This window comes from Apium graveolens, chromosome 2 (assembly GCF_009905375.1).
Source record: "Apium graveolens cultivar Ventura chromosome 2, ASM990537v1, whole genome shotgun sequence".
Lineage (NCBI taxonomy): Eukaryota > Viridiplantae > Streptophyta > Magnoliopsida > Apiales > Apiaceae > Apium > Apium graveolens.
Window position 1 is genome coordinate 90,307,846 of NC_133648.1, and position 8,756 is coordinate 90,316,601.

The 8,756-nt window shown below is 37.1% G+C and overlaps 1 non-coding gene across 1 annotated transcript; it reads right to left on the reverse strand.

The window, feature by feature from the left end:
• Positions 1-8,318: 8,318 nt before the first annotated feature.
• Positions 8,319-8,425, reverse strand: LOC141710078 (small nucleolar RNA R71). The gene has a single exon (XR_012570618.1). It is a non-coding gene; the product is annotated as a small nucleolar RNA R71 (small nucleolar RNA).
• Between the last annotated feature and the right edge of the window lie 331 nt (positions 8,426-8,756).

The following is an 8,756-nucleotide window of genomic DNA, read 5'->3' on the forward strand; positions in this document are numbered from 1 at the left end:
AATTCACTTTTCAAAATGACTTCTCGATAAGCAAATTCCAATCATTTATTTTTGGTTCTCGATAAGTCATTTACATTTTACTATAAATACCCAGACATCTCGACATACACATCCTTACACCTTCGAGAACTCAAAGTAATTCTCAAATCCAAACCGATTTTCTCCCGTTTCAAGCTCTTTCTCTCTCATTTTTCTTATCCATTCTTTCCTACTCAACAACAATGGCACTCAACAATGTTAGAGCTGATATCCCCAAGAATGGAACTAACTACCTTGATTTTACTGATGCTAATCAGGCCCCTAATTCTTTCAAGGGGTTTGTCAAGTTTTTGTCTGAATCATATCTTACAGGTGCTTTAACTGCTAAATCAATCCTGTACTTGGATGTCCTGCATGAGTTCTAGACAACGGCTATAGTAAGGACAATTATGCATGACAACTCTGTATCTATGGTGGTGACTTTTTCAATTAGAGGCCAATAGATTGAGTTCAATGAGTTAGATGTGAATGCAATTTTGGGTCTTCCAACTGAAAATCTGGTGGAGGTGCCAACATAGGATGAGCTGGCTGAGTTCATGGATTTCATTAACTATGGTGGAAGAATCAACCTAGCAAGTCTGAACAGAAGAAACCTAAGGAAAGAATGGTCCTTCTTGTTTGATTCTATAGTGAGGCCCTTCACCTGCAGAAAGACAAGATATGACAACATATCAAATGTGGTGCAGAAGTTGGTGTTCTCCATAGCCCACAACAGACACTTGAATGTTGGTATAGTGATCCTGGAAGAACTTGCCACTAGGCTAACAATGCCCCTAACTGCAAGAGGTAAGGAAATTTTCTTTACTAGATTTATCATGTCTATTTTAAATCATAAAGTATTCATTTAGTTAATGGTATAGATAGTACAAAAATAGGCAATTATAAGCTAGTGTCCAAAATTATATTTGGTTCACTTACTACAAAGAACAAGGTAACTGTAAGTCTCAAAATCACTCCATTCATGATGGAGAGGTTTAAGACTTACCCTTACTCCATGCCTGGCATGAGGTCAAATGCATAATCTAGTACATCAATGGTCCCTGAACCTGAAGAAGTATAAGCACAGGCACACCAATAGGGACCTTTCCATGCTGAGACCACTTCTTCTGTACCACTAGAAGCTAGTAAACCAACAACTTCATCCTCTCAAAAGGGTGAAGTGAGTAAAAAGAAGAGAAAACAGGCAAACCTGACAATCATAAATGAGTATACGTGATCGCAAGTCATATAGAATTATTTCTAATTCATTCCCACAGGGACTGGTTTAGGTTAACTTATGATTTATGCACTTATGCAACAATGATATGGCTATTATTCAATGATAAGACGAATGACAAATTGGGTTTTGATTATACTACGATTAACTATTGAGAACTATACAAGAGAACATTAACTAAGAAATTAAAGAGAATTGAATAATATATGACAAAAACATAGGATTCTAACTTCATTAAGTACTTCATTCAATAGCCTTTTCGTTCTTAACCTTAGCATGTAATGGTGATGACACTAATCAGATAACACGAAACTGATAAACGCCAACTTTCATTTTATGCATACCATACTACCAGACATCCACAAAAGAGATAGAAGTTGAATAAACACCAATTATATTGAGACCCTATATATCTATAAAATTTGACAACATAACGGTTTAATGCACAAGTTATCTATCATGATTATATAGGGCAAGTAAGATGGTTAGAATTATCTACGAATCATGCATAATAATAACACATGAACCTATGCTAGCATGGCAAGTTCTAAATCCTTAAATTCACCGTCGCTTCAATAAGAATTAACACGCTATCTTATAAGTTCGCGACGCTCATAAGACGAATAAGCACAAACAATACTAGGTTATGATACAATCACCACACACTAAGGCATCGAAACAAATTAACTAAAAAAATCCATAAATAAATCCGTTAGAAACCCACGATAACGATTAGCCCATAATCGGACTCATCATCAACGTGGGTTCCGATGAAAGCATGGTATAATAAACGTAGTCTTTATAAACAAATAATAAACCAAGTACGTAATCCAGAGTATTAGGTTCAACAAAACAAGAAATGAGCATCCAAGATTATAACTTAGAACAAAGAATCACAAGAATAAAACTAGATCTTCTTCGCCTTCGTTGGATTGTGCTATAGGTCTTCTCATCGTCTTCTCCTTCAGCTCCGTTATAAAAAATGTCTTTTTATTGTCTTTAAATAGCACCCCAATTAATCCAAAAGCCCAGAAAACAGTCTTCTAATTGAAACAGAAAACTGGATCCCCGACCTGGTGCGGCCGCGCGCTTCACCAGTGCGGGCGCGCTGACATTCTGTTTCTCTGGCGCGGCCGCGCGCTAGCACAGCGCGGCCGCGCCGGTCTGGAATTGCCTTCTTTTCTTGCTGCAACGAGTTGGTATTTATGAGCTTTATTCCTTGGACACCATCCTAACACCATATTAGCATCAAATCAATGCTAATTCACCTAAATCCTAGATTAATGCCTGAAATATAAAAACACTAGAAAATACATTAAAATACCAACAACTTGAGTACAAATACACCAATTCAAAGCTTAATTGAGCGTTATAAAGTGTCATAAATGTCACTCAGCATACCCCCAAACTTGAATCGATGCTTGTCCTCAAGCATAAACAGACTCAAAGAACAAGAAATAAAAATGCATGAATGTAACTAAATGAATCCAACGATCCCCGTAGAATAACTAAACCAATCAATAAGCAACACCTCAACAAATGCAGTTATTCACATAAAGATCAATCAAACCCCACAAATCAACATATAAACCAGAGACGTGCGTGTGTGCAAATGCTTATAGATAGTAATACTATCGTAACTAGATCAATAATCATGACTCACTACTCATCAAAGCAATCGCAAGGTTATAAATAAAATAAAAGCTAGACTCAAAACAACTTATAACACTTCAATTCTTATATTGGACCATTCCGCCTCAACCCCGGGGTTAGGAGTTGACGTCACCGGCATTAATAATAATCAACAGAATATAATCCAAATCACTAATTATACATATTCACGACCCCTTTTACCAAGACCTTTTCCAGGTTTAAGTATGATTTAGGTTACACAACTAACAACCCAAAATACCTTACACAATCCTGACCACTAATTTAATGCAGCAACTCAACAGACCTCATCTGGTCTGAACACAACTACCTCAGAGGAGCCTGGAACGGAAGTAACTGGAACTCTTCCCTGACTATCACGGAAGAATCTCCTAGGCATCTACAATACATATATAAAATATTCTGCAAGGGTGAGCAATCAATTGCTCAGCAGTACCACAATATGAATAACAAGTAAAAATGATTTAAAGTAAAGCAGTTATAGGAACAGAATTCATAACTCGTTAGAAAATAAGTAAACATTCATAAACTGGATATTCAAAACTAGCATGCTCTGTAAAACAATAACGTCAATAGTGTGCTGTGTACAAATACCAGAGTTTAATTCTAGCATGCCATTTTCATTTCCAAATCCACTGTATAACTCACTTGTTCCGTTACGAGAATCACATATAAAAAGTATATTACGTGTACTATAGTAATGTGTATGAGTACGAGTCGGGATTATTATCGTTTGGGTAGGATTGGTATCGAGGATATGTCTAGCATACCTGGTCGTCTAACATAGGGTATCTCGACTCTGTAGGTTCTAGTTGAAGGACTCCAGAAGTGATATCGAACTAAAGATAACCTAGTGGACCGTCGACGAGCTCAGTAAGGTTTCAACCGAAGAACCTGAGTATTGAAGTCGAATCCAAGGTGATCTAGTGGTTCAACGATAAAGCCTGACTGTCCGAATCGGCTCAGAGTTAATCAGTGATAGTTGTAAAGCTCTACAAGGCAAGTACCCCTGACCATTCTTTTATGGTTCAGTACGTATGAATAGCTAAATGTTTTATTCTCGTAATGGAACAGAAACGTTTTAAGTTACGTATCCCCCGTAGTTATAAAACACTGTTTTCAAATTGTTTTGGGGAAAAGTAACTTCGAAAGGTACGTAACTCGAATGAAATGATTTACGAACTGGATTTTTATATGTGTGCTGGTAAAATGAATGGTTTTGAAATGAGATAGGTACAAGTGTTTTGAAAACTGGATAAAACGATCAGATATGGGATACATAGGGGCCAGAGTAGGCCTATTGAGGTGGCGTAAGAGGCTAATTCGGTTGCGCGCAATATATAACCGATTAGTCCAGCAGGTTAGAGACTTAGCTAGTTTTTTTACAGAGCACACTACTGATGTTATTTTTTTACAGAGTATGCTAGTTTTGAATATCCGGTTTATGAATGTTTACTTGTTTTCTAACGAGTTATGAATTCTATTCCTATAACTGTTTTACTTTAAATCATTTTTACTTGTTATTCATATTGTGGTACTGCTGAGCAATTGATTGCTCACCATTGCAGAATATTTTATATATGTATTGCAGATGCCTAGGAGATTCTTCCGTGATAGTCAGGGCAGAGTTCCAGTTCCTTCCGTGCCAGGCTCCTATGAGGTAGTTGTGTTCAGACCGGATGAGGTCTGTTGAGTTGCTGCATTAAATTAGTGGTCAGGATTGTGTAAGGTAATTTGAGTTGTGTTAGTTGTGTAACCTAAATCATACTTAAACCTGGAAAAGTTCTTGGTAAAAGGGGTCGTGGATATGTATAATTAGTGATTTGGATTATATTCTGTTGATTATTATTAATGTTGGTGACGTCAACTCCTGACCCCGGGGTTGAGGCCGTCACAAATTAAATAAGGAAAATACCTTGATTCTTGCATAAAAATAGATGATTGATTCAGAAAGAGTTTTTCGAGAGCTTCATTTTGATATATTGCACGCCCGAATCGGAGTTCAATAACGTCTCCTTTTGTGCGATTAATTTTCAAGAACGCGATATTTTATTACGGTTTTCTCTGGTTTTCACTGGTTTGTATTGTCTGAATATGATTTTACGAGTAAAATGAAATAAGAAAAGGGCTATTTATATTTACGAAATATTAGTACGTTCTGGATCATGTTGGATCGATAAATACGTTTTTTAGTCGCTAAGTAACTATAAATATGATCATTTTGGATAAACATTATCCTGTTTCGGATAAGCACTATCTTGTTTTGGATAAGCATTATCCTGTTTTGGATAAGCATTATCTTATTTTGGATAATTATCAAAACCGGACTTTTATAAAATGATTTGTACGAAGATAATGTTATCGAAAAGGGTTAGCGTATTGAAAATTTTGCGTCGGGCCGCACACGGGTCAAACCGTAATCCGGATCGAAAAAGTCAAAATACGAAAAATGTCCGGAATTACCATATTAGGTTAGGAAGGAGTTTTCGGAAGAGTTTCAGGTTGTAAAAACGTAAAAACGGTTGAGGTTGGACGATTCCCGACTTTAGAAAATGATTTTGTAATTATTCAGAAAATAATTAATAAATTCATAAATCAATATAAAATCATATAACACTCCAAAAATTACCAGAAAAATACCTTAATTATCCATATTTTATTCTGGACATAATAAAATTAACATACTTATATTTTACCATATATAAACATCCACATAACAACACCAATCATTAGATAATTCACCAAAAATCACAATATAATCGCATAATAATTATTTATCAATAAAAATAATTACACGCTATGTCCCGGATATTACAGTGACTGTTCGAGTAGGAATGAGCTTATTCTTCTCATTAGCAACGACTGTGATACCTCCTTTCTTTGGCACACACTGAACTGGGCTCACCTATGAACTTTCAGAAATAGGATAGATGATCCCTGCATCTAGCCACTTGAGGATTTCCTTCTTCATAACCTCTTTCATGATCTGATTTTGCCTTCTCTGTTGCTCAATAGTAGGCTTGCTTCCTGGCTCTAGCAGAATTTTGTGCATGCAATATGAAGGGTTGATTCCCTTGATATCTATTATAGTCCATCCAATTGCCGATTTGAATTCTCTAAGAATTCTCAAAAGCTTCTCCTCGTCGCTACCTGAAAGGTCAGATGTAATAATAAAAGGCAAAGTAGATGCATCACCTAAAAATGCATACCTCAAATGATCAGGTAAACGCTTAAGCTCAAGAGTAGGAGCTTCCTCAATAGATGGCTTGAGGCGCTTAGGAGCTTTGTTCAGCTCCTCCAATCCAAGAGATTCAAAGGGTTGATAAGTGGCATTTTATACCACTTAGAGCGTCTCATAATGTCTTGAATTGGTGTCTTGAACTCAAGTATTTTGTGTATTTGACGCGTTTTCTAGTGTTTTTACATTTCAGGGTATAACTTGCTTAGATAGGTGGTTTTCATCAAATAAAGCTTAAGGAAGTTCTTGGAATCAGTCAAGGGGTGATGAGCAAAGAAATCAGCAAAAACAGAAGCAAAATAAATTATTTTCCAGAAGGGTAGCAGGCGGCCGTGCGCCAGAAGCAGGCGACCGTGTGCTAGCAAACGGCCGCGTGGAGGCAGTAGGCGACCGCCTGTGTGCAGAAATTTAGAATCTGGATTTTATTAATTCTAGTACAATTCGGCTTCTGTTGGCGTTGGTTCTCTTGGGCTATTATATAAACCTTATGGGAAGACGTTTTCTCCATCAAGAGCAAGGGCAAGAAGATTGAGAAGACCGTTTTAGCACGCAACAACGAAGAAGAGGAAGCATACGTTTATCTTGTGATTCTTTTAATTCGTTATAACAGTGGATGCTAGTTTTCTTTATGCTTTGAACCTTAATACTCTTATGATGTACTTCATTATTTGTTAAGTATTTTTATTAGTTTTATATCGTTATGTTATTATCATGCTTTCATATGAACCCATGGTGAAGATGAGTTCTATTATGGGCTAATCGTGATCATGGGATCCTAGCGGATTTACTATGAAATTCTTTAGTTAATTGTTTAATACCTTGGTATGTGGTGATTGTATGATATCTAGTATAGGTTTTGCTTATTCGTCTTATATGCGTCGCGAACATGTAAGATAGCCTGTTAATCTCTTGTGAAGCGACAGTGAATCTTGAGATTTAGAACTTACCATGCTAGCATAGGTTCGTGTATTGTAGGCATGATTAGTGGGTAACTCTAACCGTTTTACTTGCCCTGTGTAATCATCATGAATAACTTGCACTTAAATCATTATGTTATCAAATTCTGTAGACATATAAGGTCTCAACATAATTGATGCCTATTCAACTTCTATCTTAATTATGGATGCTTGGTAGAATGGTATTCGTACATAGAAAGTTGGCGTTTATCAGTTTCGTGTTGTTCGATTAATATCATCACCATTACATGTTAAGGTTAATAACAATAACTATTGAATGAAGTAGTGACGAAGTTAGGATCTCATGTGTGTTTAATATTGTTAATTCAAGTGTTTAATTCTCGTAGTAATTATTAGTTTACCAACCTTAATTGTTATTGTCTTGACATTGAAGAATAATCATACATTGGTGAGTAAGTGTTAATTAAATATAATTAATCAGAGTCTCTGTGAGAATGAACTAGAAATCATTCTATATTACTTGCGAACGCGTATACTTGCGTGAATTATTTAGCGCATCCTTTGTGCCTAACAAGTTTTTGGCGCCGCTGCCGGGGACTTGGTGTTAATTTGTTTAGTTTATGTACTTGCCATCAGTGGTCATTAGGATTCATTGATTTAGACTTGTTACTTACAGCTTCCGGTTGTGTTTCAGGTACTCTAGCGAGCGTTTATGCAAACACGTTCTCGCACTCGCAAGAGAAATTTGGATAAAGCTGAGGAGACAGATAAAACTCTTGGCTTTCCGGAGAAGATAGTTTTTGAAGATTCGGATGAAGAGAGTGAAAAGAAAGAACCTGAAATAATGGGTGATCGTCTAGCTTAAGCTGATCCAGCTCTTATAGACTTTTCTCGGCCTAAAATTTATGACATTCAGTCCAGCATCATTCATCCGGCTATTCAGGCCAATACTTTTAAAATCAAGTTGGGCACTATTCAGATGGTGCAGAATTCTGTTTCTTTCGGAGGGGCTGCGACTGAAGATCCTAACATGCATATCAGGAATTTTGTCGAGATCTGTAATACTTTCAAATATAATGGTGTCACTGATGAGGCTATCAAGCTGAGGCTTTTCCCATTTTCTCTGAGGGACAAAGCTAAGGACTGGTTACATTCTTTACCAACTGGGTCAATCACTGCTTGGGAAGATCTTGCGCAAAAGTTTCTGGTGAAGTTCTATCCAATGACAAAAACTGCAACTATGAGGAATGCTCTTACTCAGTTTACGCAGCAACCAGGAGAATATATGTGTGAAGCTTGGGAGCGTTACAAGGAGATGTTGAGAAAGTGTCCACATCATGGGATGCCTGACTGGATGGTGATCACTGGTTTCTACAATAGTTTGGGGGTCCGATCTCGACCCATGCTCGGTGCAGCTTCTGGAGGCGCCTTGTGGGCTAAAAGCTATACAGAGGCCTATAATCTCATTGAAACTATGGCTGCAAATGAGTATCAAAACCCAACTCAAAGGATGATGCCTGGGAAAGTAGCAGGTATTCTGGAAGTTGATGCAGCTACAGCTATTACAGCACAACTCAAGGCACTGACTATGAAGGTCGATTCTTTAACCAACTATGGCGCAAATCAATTATCTAGTGTCTGTGAGCTTTGTGCAGGCTCTCATGCTACGGATCAG